Below are 13,059 nucleotides of genomic sequence, written 5' to 3' on the forward strand. Positions count from 1 at the left end.
GTGATTGAGCGGATTTTGTGTTGATATAAAGCTTTAAAACAAACCTTTCTTCAGGTGAATCACAACAGATGCGGGAACGCGCGCAGGCGTATGACGTCATATCGCCAGACCATAATAAAAGTCCCGTTCACTGGTTCACTGCTGTCCAAAATCACAAAAACCCTTAGAAATGTATATACAGCAGTGGCCAAAAGGGATATCCAGAGGTAAATTTGATGACCATACAAGTTTAATTAATCCATCAAAATATGAGGAAAATATTTTATATATTTTAAATATTAAGGAAGAACAGGACTAAACAAAGCTTGAAAGGTATTTAACTGACAAAAGTATATATATATATATATATATATATATATATATATATATATATATATATATATATATATATATATATATATATATATATATATATATAAATAAAACTATATCTACGGAAACAAAAAGCTGATGGGCCATTCGACAGAATGGGTGACACTTGCTTCTTGTAACTCTTCAAAATCACTTATTTTTTAAATATCTAAATACTACACATATTTAACTATTCAAAATGTGTGTTGGTCAATCTTATGTGCCATTTAAAAAGCATGTCAAACAATTCCTTTGCTTATTTTAAAGAAATGGTTGGTTATATCCAACTTTTCAGTTATATTTATTCTTATTTTTTATTTTTATTTTATTTTTTAAATCTGTAGCACTTTGAGATTTTGTTTAATGTAAAGTGCGGTACAAATAAAATGTTATTATTATATGTTCAAATAATTAATATTTATCACTAAAAAACACTCTAAGACAAGGGGTATTTAAATAAAAAACACAAAGCTGTTTAATTTATTTTAAAGTAATTTTATTTTAAAGAAGAGTCAATATTGTATAAATGATGGACCAAACGAAACAGTGGTTTCACTTTATTTAATTAATTTCTGTTACTTGCTTAAGGAACGATGAACAGTAGGTCTTGTTTCTGTTTGGATCTGGCACAAGTCTGGCACAAAACAATACATGATTTAACTGAAATATTTATTGTTTCATGAAACTAAATCTTGTTTTCTAAATAAAGAACACTTTTTTCAAACATTTTACAGTTTAAATGTACTTATATTTATTGCATATTATTTGTGTACATTTTCACATGCCTCACAGACCCTGCTGGTGAAATAAAGCAGTCTTTGGGTTTGTCTCGCTGCTCCTTTGCTGTTCTGGTGATATTTCGATCTCTCCCAGCTGGCACTGATGGAAGGGTGGCATCACTGCACCAGATTCCAGGGAGGATGTGGTGTTCTTCATCTCTGTGTCTGCTAGCGATGCCACAATTCTCAATATAATATTGAACCGTTCAATACGCGCTTATGAATTGCACGGTTTTGCATTTAATTCATTATTTTTATTTCTCTCCGTTTATTTCGGCTCTGTTTGTGTGTGCCTGTGAGTCTATGCGCTGATGCGAGCAAATATATTCAATCATATGCACTAAAGTTAGGGTTGTTTAGCCACGCGTGCAATGCTGGTGTCAGGTAGTTATATTCAAGGAACACTATAGTTATTCACAATCACCAAAGTTCATTATATGCATGTGTTTTAAAGCCTTGCCGGTTAAACATTTCATTGGCTGAGCATGCGCACTAAACGCCTGTCAAATACGTGATGACTGGACTAAGTCGTCTTACTGCGCTAATACTGTCAAATACACACAAGGTTAACATAAACACAGTCGGTTATGTCTAAAGTGAAAGTAAAATCCGCGTGTGTGTGTGTATATTAGATGTGTAGAGGTCTTAAATTGACAGCAGCGCAACAGTGAACACGCAGTCCTTAAAGGGACAGTTCACCTATAAAATAATGTAATTATTTACTCACTCTAATGTTGTTCATAACCTGTATTCATTTCTTCTGTTGAACACAGACAGCTGATAGTAGCCATTGACTTCCATATTATTATTTCCTACAATTGGGGATCAGCAACTGTTTGGTTTCCAACATTCTTCAAAACATATTTTCCAACAGAAGAAAGAACTTTATTCAGGTGTAAAACAACTTGAGCGCGAGTAATCAATGACCGAATTTTCATTTTTGAGTGAACTATCCCTTTAATGTTAATAAAACAACAAAATACCAAGAGAAAATCACTCAGTGCTCTTGACTGAAGAACTAATACAGTAGCTTAAATTGAAGACTATGTAGTGTTTTAATTTTACATTTATTCATTCAAGTTATTCGTTCATACTTAAATGCTGCTGTACAGCTCTGAGCTGCCAATGTTAAAAAGTTTTAAGTTTAAGTAAGGTTTTTCAATTCTTTTAAGTAAAATAAAGAAAGAGTATTGCAATGAAAAAGTAGTATTTTTTCTCCTTAACCTCTTGCTGTTCCTGTCGCTTAAGAATAGAATAGCAAAAAACTGATGTGACAAGCCATCAGAACCGAACCGAAAACCGTGGTTAAAAACCGAGGTGTGTATTGAACCGTGGACTAACTGTGCTAAAGGGGAAAGGTAGGCGTCTGTGGCCTGTACTCGCAGGTAGTTGTGCAGGGACAGAGCAGCCAGTGGTATCAAGGACACTGTTTCTGGGTGTAAGGGAAATGTGGTTAGAAAGACGCATTCTCAACAACACGTCTATCTCTTGATAGCCTGTAGTTGAAGACACGCTGGCCATGGCCAAGGTGTCTGTAGGGATATGGATTCATTAAGTGTTTTTGAAGCGGAAGCCGATGTCTACAGAAAAACAGACTGCACCAGAACTGTATCATTATGTGATTATGTGTGCAATATCTGCCAATAGGGTAAGAACACTATAATTGTCACCTGATGGTAGGGATGGGCAACAGTGGTCGAGTAATCGAGTACTCGAACGTGACAGCGACCATCGATCATGAGAACGATGATCACCCTGACTTTAAAAAAAAATTGTCTCTTTTTTATTGGTTATTGCATCATTTTGCGCGGTACCTGAGGTCTGATTGGTTAGCGTTATACAGCACGCCTCCAGACCGCGGCGAAATAAAGTGAAACTGAGGTGTGCACTGCAGTGATGTCTGGAATCACTGTGATCATTAAATGGTTAGTGCAAGATGTGCAGCGCCAATCTGTCATAGCCTACACAGCATTATAATGAAAACACGATGGAAATATAATGCTGTAAATTCTCTGTGCTTATTCCCCGTGTATCAGCTGTTAAAGGAAATCCACAGAGAAACGAGAACACTCAGACTATAGCGTGAAGTTCATGTGCGCATTCGCGTCCTTTTCTGCAGATGCACATTATAAGATTACTTTTATGTTGTCTATATCTGATTAATCTAATATAAAACGCGTTTGGTTGAGCTTAATAAGCTAGCAAAGCGCTGCCGTTATACCGGCTGTTGTTCATTCTCTTCAGTTTCAGCTCAAATGCATTAATGCTCGACATTATGGTTTAGAGACGGTCATATTCTTTTCAGATAGGCTATTTCTTTCTCAGAATCATTGATATTAGTAATGCAGCACTGCTATACTGTTTTCGTATTTTTTAACAGTAGACCTACTTTATTTAAAGTTCTTTTTCGTTATGAGTTCGAAAACGCGCAGTGATGTCTGTAAACACTGCTGTCATGAAATTGTATGATGTGCAGAGTCAATCTGTAATAGCATTATAATGAGAACAGGTTTTTAATAAAATGTTGTTTCTGTGTGCTTTCGTTGTCCGTGTATCAGCGTTGTTAAGGGAAGAGCGCATTCAAAATGTTCCGTTTCAAACCACAGCCTGTAAAATCTAGCACGCTGAAGTTCACGTGCGCATTCACGTCCGTTTGTGTTGATTTAAGTTGTAATAGGTTAATATTAATCTGATATAGGGTGCGTTTGGTTGAGTTTATTAACCAGCTAGCAAGCTCTGCAGGGTGGTGTTATTTTACTGTTTCTGTTCTGCCCTCACTGTTAAACTCAGACACAGCTATGCAGATAGATAAACTCCTCAACAATTGACAGGACAGAGTGAAACTACAAAAAGAAACAAATAAACAGCATGTAGACTGTATTCTAATGTAAGTTCACATGTATTATGCAAAGTCTGGCTAACATTCATCAAAACTAAAAACTATGAAATATAATCTTGTTTAACATAAATGTTCACAAATATTGTCTTTATATAATAATAATACTCACAAGCAATGCTTTCTGTAAGACAACAAAGAAGGATGAATGTAGATCACGTCAGAAGTGGATTCTGCTGTCAGCCATATATTCACATGTGCTGTTTTTCTAACTCTTCTTCTAGTAAAGGTTAAACATAATACTCGTAACAACTACAACGCCTCCTGCTGGAGGGAGAGAAAACTACTCCAACACACTCCCCGCCTGACGTCCATAGGATGTCACCCTTAATTCTTAGGATCGTTGGCTACATTCATTGGAATTGCGCAGCAGAAGTACAGTCTCTGTAACTGGTCTCAAGAAAGTTTTGCACGTACCCCCAAAGGCAACTTTTATCTCTACTTTCCTGACTTTTCCATCTCGACTTGGGAAGGTATTGATCACGACTCCCATGGGCCATTGGCATCTTTTGGCTTGGTTGTCTTTTAGAAGTACAAGATCTCCTACTTGTAGATTTGGCCTGTTCGTCTGCCATTTTCTTCGATCTTGCAATGTTGGCAAATATTGAGTTCTCCAGCGGTGCCAAAAGACATTAGAAAGATGCTGCACCTGTCTCCACTGGCGTCCATACAAGTCTGACTTGCCAAAGCTTCCAGGAGGGATAGGTGGAGATCCAGTCTTCTGGGTGAGGAGTGTAGCAGGTGTAAGAATGAAGGGACAGTCGGGATCAGATGAGACCGGAATGAGAGGTCGAGAGTTCACGATGGCGGTTACTTCTGCAAGAAGGGTAACGAGAACTTCATGGGTCAGCGGCTGAACGGAGTTGGTAGTTAACATTGAGTCAAGAATACGCTTCACAATCCCAATCATGCGCTCCCAACTTCCTCCCATGTAAGGGGCATGAGGTGGGTTAAAGACCCATGTGCATTCATTCTTGTCCAAGAAATCTCGTATTTCCGGGTTATCACACTGGTTTGAGGTTATACCAAGCTCCTTGCATGCACCTAGGAAGTTGGTTCCGCAATCAGACCGGAGATGCTTTACTGGTCCACGAATGGAGATGAACCGTCGTAAGGCGTTGATGAAACTGGATGACTCCATTGACTCGATTACCTCGATATGGATGGCCCTGGTACCCAAGCAGGTAAAAATGACGGCCCAGCGCTTACTATTGGCAAGACCTCCACGAGTTCGACGAGAACTGATAGTCCAGGGTCCGAAGACATCGACACCAACGTAAGTAAATGGTGGGCAAACAGTTACACGATCGGTTGGTAGGTCTGACATCTTTTGGGTTTCTGTTTTCCATCTCAGTTTGCGACATTTGACACAGTGGTGAATGATGGAGCTGATGCAATGTTTTCCGCCAACAATCCATAATCCGGCTGTTCTCACAGCGCCCTCTGTGAAATGGTGTCCCTGATGCTGTACTTGTTGGTGGTAATGACGTACCAATAGTGTACTCACATGGTGCTTTCCTGGGATGATGAAAGGATGTGCTTCATCATTTTGCATGTCGGCTTGTGAAAGACGACCTCCAACTCTAAGGCAGTCAGCATCATCTTTGAAGGGCGACAGGTTTCTGAGTGGATTTTGCTTTGGTATCTCTTTCTGGGCTTCGATGCATGCAAAGACTTCGGGATAAGTCTTGTGTTGAAGACAGCTCAGAATAACGCCTTTTGCTTTCCCAAAGTCCTCTGGGGTGATATTTTTGCAAATGTGCCAACCTTGACACTTGCTTCCATAAGCATTTCCCTTGTAGCATCTGGTGATATGAATGAGTCTTGCCATTGCTCTAAGCAGTGATGTCCAGGTTGAGAAGGACTCAAAACGACTTGGATCTAGGAAAGAGTCTATGAGACCAGTTGCAAAGGCTGTCACCGTAGAGCGAACCTCAGGGTCAGAGTCTGGACCGAGTAACTCAAAACAGCACTTGGTCTCTTTTGCGTGCGCTCGTAGCAGGAAATCTGGTCCTTTGAGCCACATGCTGGACATTAGAGTGTTTGCTGGAATGGACCTGGAAGCTACATCGGCTGGGTTTAAATCTGTCGGCACGTAGTTCCATTGTTCTGGGCTGGATGATTTTCGAATCCTTTGAACTCGGTTACACACATAGACATAGAATCTTCTGGATTCATTTTGTATGTATCCAAGTACTACTTTGCTGTCTGTGAAGAACCTTGTACAATGGAAATGGAACATCGATCTCTGAAATCAAGTCTGCAATCTCGATGGCAAGAACAGCTGCACATAGTTCCAGCCTCGGGATAGTTATCTCTTGTTGTGGGGCAAGTTTAGCTTTGCCAAACACAAATCCAAGTTCGCTCTTGCCTTCTGTATCTGTGAACTTTGCATAAGCTACGGCAGCAATAGCTTTGGTGGACGCATCACAGAATATACAAAGCTCCCTTTTGGCTGCACCACAGAAGGATATAGATGTATACATTCTTGGTATTCGCACTTGTTCAAGATGCTTCAGGGATTCCTTCCATGTACTCCATTCTTCTCGCATTCGTTCTGGAAGTGGGTCGTCCCATTCGCCTGCATCTGTTGAAAGCTCTCTCAAAAGGGCCCTGCCTTTGATGCTGACCGGAGCTGCGAAACCTAGAGGGTCATACAAACTGTTAATGATGGAAAGTACCCCTCTGCGAGTATAGGGCTTCTCAGCGGTAGACACTTGAAAGGTGAACTCATCTGTTGCAATGTCCCAGCTTATTCCAAGACTCCTTTGCATTGGTGGACTGTCTGCTCCTAAGTCGAGATCTTTCAGACCCTTTGCAAGATCCTCCTTATTGCATTACTCCTTAATGCTTTCATTACTGTGATGTCATTAGAGGCGATCTTATGCAGCCTCAAGTTAGATGAGGCCAAGGTTTCTTGAGCCTTTTGAATGACAGAGATGGCCTCGGTACTTGATGGCAGGGAGACAAGCCCGTCATCGACATAAAAATGACGTTCCACAAGATGTTTTGTTGTATTGTCTCTTTTCTCTTGATCTTCTGATGCCCTCCGGAGTCCATAGGTTGCCACTGCAGGCGATGGGCTGTTGCCGAAGACGTGTACCGTCATTCGGTACTCCACAATTGGTTGTTCCATATCGTTATTCTGGTGCCAGAGAAAACGCAAAAAATTCCGATGGTCCTCCCTGACCTCAAAGCAATGGAACATTTTCTTAATATCGGCTGTTACAGCTACCTTCTCTTCACGGAGCCGCATGAGCACTCCCAGCAGGCTGTTGTTGAGATTCGGACCGGTAAGAAGGACGTCATTGAGGGACACTCCTTCATGTCGCGCGCTAGAGTCGAAGACAACCCTTATTTGGTCCAGCTTGCGGGGGTGATACACTCCGAAGAAGGGAAGGTACCAGCACTCTTCTTGTCCAGTAAGGGGTGGCGCTATTTCCGCATGGCCATTGTCAAAGAGGGTTTGCATAAATTCCTGGAAGTGACTTTTCATGTGAGGACGTTTGTTCAGCATACGACAAACTGAAGCTAGGCACTGGACGGCTTGCTGCTTGTTGTTGGAAAGGCGTGGCCTAGGTGAACGAAAGGGCAGCGGAGCAACCCAACTATTTGTATTATCCTGATAGACTTCCTTATTCATTATCTGCAGGAAGGCCGTTTCTTCTTGAGAGTAACCAGGTCTCTCATCCAAACTTGTTTGTTGGAACACGGTTTCTCCGATGGACCTGTTCTTAGTATGGTTAGGGAGACTGACCTTGTTGTGGCTTTGTGGGATGATGCGTTCCTTTACTTGAATGAAGTTCTTGCATGGAAGGAAGTGACTTGGGCGACCATTGTCCAAAATATTCGTCTTGAAAACGCTTGCCTGCACGGGTGTGTGAGCTCCACCCAAGCAAATGTTCCCAATAATCACCCATCCTAGAGCTAGCTTCTGAGCAAAGGGTGCATTTGGAGGTCCATTTCGTTGGTCAAGAACTTTGTGTGCTTGAATAACATCCCTACCAATGAGAAGCAGAATCTTAGCGTCAGGATCAACATCTGGAATGTCGGATGCAATGTCCTGAAGGTGGGAATGATTACGAGCAGCTTCAGGTCTAGGAATCTCATTGCGATTGTCCGGCAGCATGTCGCATTCGATAAGTGTTTGGAGCTTTAAGCGTGACTTGCTATCAACAGATTCGATGATGAAGTTGTATGCTCTCCTCCCTGTAGCTTCCTCAAGGCCTGCACAGGTTCTCAGCTTGTACGGGAAGCAGCCTTTGGTGATGTCAAACGTATCGAAGATTGAAGATCTGGCAAGTGACCTGTTGCTTTGGTCGTCCAAAATAGCGTAGGTTTTGAGTTTCTTCTCAGGGGAGCCCTGTGGATAAATGAATACAGGACTGATCTTGCCACATGAGTGACTTTCAACTTCACTTCCACAGACTTGCGTACATGTAGACGTGGCCGTAGGTAAAGCTATAATGCGCTCCCCGCCGTTGTCGGAAGCAGGCTCTGTGGTGGTTGCCCAAGGTGCAGGACCAGGGTGAAGAGCAGTAATGTGTGAGTTGGAGTTACATTCTGCACAAAAGGTCTCGGCTTTACATATTTTTGCCTGATGATTAGTGGATGCGCAACATCGGAAACAGATTCATCCTCAAATAGACCTTACGCTCCTCCAAAGGCATTTCTCTGAAAGCTCTGCATTTTTTAAGCGCGTGAGGTTTCTTGTGGATTGGGCATTCTTTATTTAGGTCATGAATGTTTGTTCCTGTAGTCAGATTCGGCTCAGTGCTGATCACTTTGGTCCGGATGACTGAGATTGCTTCTCTCTTACTCTGCTTGTCCTGAAACCTCATCTTAGTGGGTACAAGGCCGGGTTGCATTGAATGCTTAAAGCTTGGGTCGTTGCGCATTTTTGATTCCCTGCTAATGAAGCCGACAAATGCTGAGAATGGTGGAAACGATACAGAATGCTCCTCCTTGTATTTAGACCCATACGTCATCCACTTTTCTTGCAGACCGAAGGGTAACTTCTCCACAATAGGATGAATGCCCCTTGCAGTGTCGAGGTACAGTAGGCCTGGGATATAGCCTTCGTCCTTTGCAGCCTCTATCTCTAGGAGAAGATCCTGAAGTTCTCTCAAGAGGTATGGGTCTTTGTTGGAGATTCTTGGAAAACACTCAAGTCTGTCGAGTAGCGCCTTCTCCAGGGCTTCAGGGGAGCCATAGCACTCGTCCAGTCTTTCCCATACTTTGCCCAATCCTTCAGAGGGTCTGTTAATATACACTGCTCTCAGACGTTTTGCATATTGAACGGACTCAGCTCCGAGCCATTTGATCATCAAGTCAAATTCTTCGCTAGCAGACAGGTTCAAATCATCAGTAACATTGTTAAATGAAGATTTCCATCCCCAATAGTCACCTGGCTTGTCACTGAACTTCCTGAGGCCGCCAGTGAGCAAATCACGTCGTGCTAGAAACCTGGCTATATCAGTCATATTGCCATCTTGTGGAGTGTAACCCGTACTTTGATGTGTCGGTAATGCTCCAAATGTAGGTTTCCGCACAGGAATGCCTTGGGAACATTGGGGAACATCTTTACGTTTGTCTGCGCTCGGCGATAGATGGACATACTCTGTGTCCATAGACTGGTGTGGTTCCTGTTTTGGTGGCACGTATGGGACAGTTGTTGCTAGAGTATCATTGTGCTCTGTGTTGCCAAATGGACTTGAATCTGCCTTTAGGATTATTTGGCGTTTTACAAAGTCACAAGTACGTTCTGTGGGATCTACCTTCACGGACCCCGATGCAGATTCTTCTTCAAGATCGGTGGCCGCTTTCTCGAAGACATACGCCTCAGCTTGTGCGGCTTCTGCATCGCACTGCTGTTGTAGTGCTTGTAGTGTGGCATCCAGACGCACCTCTTCTACTTTAAGCTCTGCTTTCTTAACTTTCATTTCAATTTCCATCTTTGCAAATACTGCTCTTGTACGAGCTGCTTCAGCTTTAGCTCGAGGATTGAGAGCGGCTATACTGGCAGATGATTTAACTGAACTTTTAGAGCTCTTGGAGCGATGCGATTTCTTGGAACAGACGGACGCTGCGCTTTTTCTCAGAGGCTTAATGCATGAGACATGGAAAACAAGGTGGACACGCTTGAGGGAATGTGGCAACCTGAGCCGCACTGCCACCGGATTGATAACCTTAGTGATGGCATGGGGCCAAATAAATCAAGGAGCCAATTTCCAAGCGGGCGTCTGAAGGGGTATATTGTGTGTGGAGAGCCAAACTCTCGACCACATACATAACTGGGAGCCTTGGACTGGCGACGGTTAGCAGCACGACGGTGCATTCCCTTGTCCGGCAAAAAGCTGATCTCACCCTTGTCCAAGTGCGACGACAGCGCTGTATAAAAGCCTGGACCGAGGGGATGGCAGCCTCGGAGGGAAACAGAGGCGGCTGGTAGCCCAGGCAAAACGAAACGGGGACAGGCCAGCAGAAGTCCCTCCAAAAGTTAGAGACAAACTGGGGCCCCCTGTCCGAAACTACATCAGTAGGAAGCCCGTGAATCCTAAAGACGTGGTCCTCAACTGCCCGCGCAGTGTCCTTAGCCGACGGGGAGGCGAAATTAACCACATTAAAACAATCAACAACAGTAAGAATCCACATATTGCAGCAGGAGGGGGGATATGGGTCCAAGGAGTGGGGGGGAATAGAGAGGGGACGAAGCAGACTGTCGGACAGGCGAATTACTGGACTTTTGCTGAGCACAGAGGGAAACAAAGGAAACAGAGGGAACAGCCAGACAAGAGTTCCCGATTACCCACGTCATAGTTGCGTTCAGCAGACGAGAGCCGATGAGAAAAAAAAGCGCACGGATGAACCTTATGATCAAGGGCGGAGCGCTGCGAGAGCACAGCTCCCACCCCGACGTCAGACGCGTCCACTTCAACGATAAATTGGCTCTCCGGATCAGGCTAAATCAGAACGGGAGCGGACGTGAACAATCTCTAAAGACGCTCAAAAGCATGTTGAGCGGCCTCAGACCAGACAAAACGGGACTTAGCAGACACAAGAGCAGTCAGGGGAGAGGCAACCTGACTGAAATTACGAATAAAGCGGCGATAAAAGTTTGAAAACCCCAAAAAACAGCTGAAGTGCCGAGCGAGACGCAGGAACGGGCCAATCAGTGACTACTTGAACCTTGGAGGGGTCCATGCTTATGCCCTTTGCAGACACAACCGAACCAAGGAAGGTAACCGACTGGACATGGAACGCGCATTTCTCAGCTTTGACATAGGATCTCGAAGGCTGATAACATCAGTGGTAAAGGATACCAGTTCTTAATGGTTATGTCATTCAGCCCACGATAATCGATGCAGAGGTGCAAGGAACTGTCCTTCTTTTTCACTAAAAAAAAGGAAGAGGAAGAGACAATGGTACCAGCCATGAGGGACTCATCAAGATATTTCTCAAGCGCCTCACATTTGGGAGCGGACAAGGAATACAAACGACCACGGGGAGGAGAGATGCCAGAAAGAAGGTCGATACTACAGTCATACGGATGATGGGGGGAGAGAGAAGCGGCCCGGGAACGACTGAACACCGCTCGCAGATCTTGGTACTCCTCCGGGAATCCAGATAAATCAAAGGATTCTTCCTGAAAAACAGACACAAAGGAAACAGAGGGAACAGCAGAGACAAGGCAATTGGTATGACAAAACAAGTTCCATGACACAATAGCACAATCCCCAGATCAACTGGTCTCATAGTTCTGTGTTAACCACGGGTGCCCTAGGACAATGGGGACCATAGGTGACTGAAACACCAGAAAATAAATTGTCTCTTGGTGGTTGTCAGATGTGGTGAGACTTATCAAGGCATTGGCCAAAAGAAAGTGCGTGGCCATCCAGGCCGAAAGCTGTGGGAGTCTCTTTTAACTCATGAAGGGGAAGGCCGTGTTCAACAGCTCACATCTCCGAGAAAATTTCCAGAGTCAATTAGGGCAGAGCAGGCGACAGAAGTGGTACCCCAGCGAAGAATGGCCGAAATCATGTTACGAGACTTGAAGGATGGGGATAGAGGAGTTGCGCTCGCCAATACTCTCCGATCTAGTGGCAAGCTCTCTCTTTTGCTGAACATGTGGCAACAAAATGTCCAGTGCCACCACAGTAAAGGCACAACCTCTCCCAGATGTGGCGTTGGCGTTCAGCGGAGGAAAGATGTATTCTCCCCAGCTGCATGGGCTCAGGCTCTGGCCGTGCTTCAGGTGATGCCGAATGTGTGAATGGGGATCCCAGGAATCCTGTGACATCAGCACGAGCGCATCGGCGCAGATCACAATGCTTGTCTAAATGAATGGCTAATTCTACCAACTCATCCAGGTGCAAGGGAAACTCATGAGCAAAAATCTTATCCTTCAGCTCATCATTCAAGCCCTCCAAAAAGCGTGCCATAAATTCTGTCTCATTCCATTCACAGGTGGCAGATAAGGCTTTAAAGTCAATCGCATAATCGGCTGCGGAACGCCTTCCTTGACAAAGGGCCGTGCGACCGAAGACATATTGGTCAAACACTTTCAACATATCCTCCTTAAATAAAGCGTACCGTTCACAGCAATCAGCCCCCGCTTCCCAGACTGCCGCTTTCCAATCCCGGGCTCGGCTCGTGATAAGGGACACCACACACACAACCTTGGCGCGGTCTGCTGCATACGTAACAGGCTGAAGAGAAAATACCACCTCACACTGGGTAAGAAATGCCCCGCGCTCGGTAGGCTCTCCGGAGTAATTGTTGATGTGAGGCTCGGCCGCATGTTGCGTCCCAGGATATGAGGGCTGGTCTTGACGCAGGTGGTGTAGCTGATCGGTCAAGTCCGTCACCTGGGCAGCAAGTGCATCCACGGCATGCTTGGTGGCAGCTAATTCCTCGCCTTGCCTGCCCAGCATAGCTTTCATCAGCTCGACTGCTGAGCGGATGGTCGACTTGTTCGCTGGGTCCATAGCCCAAAATAGGCTGTCTGCCGGTCACTGGCAGTCTAGGCGGACG

This window comes from Gobio gobio (genome assembly GCF_949357685.1).
Source record: "Gobio gobio genome assembly, chromosome: 7".
Taxonomy (NCBI): Eukaryota; Metazoa; Chordata; class Actinopteri; order Cypriniformes; family Gobionidae; genus Gobio; species Gobio gobio.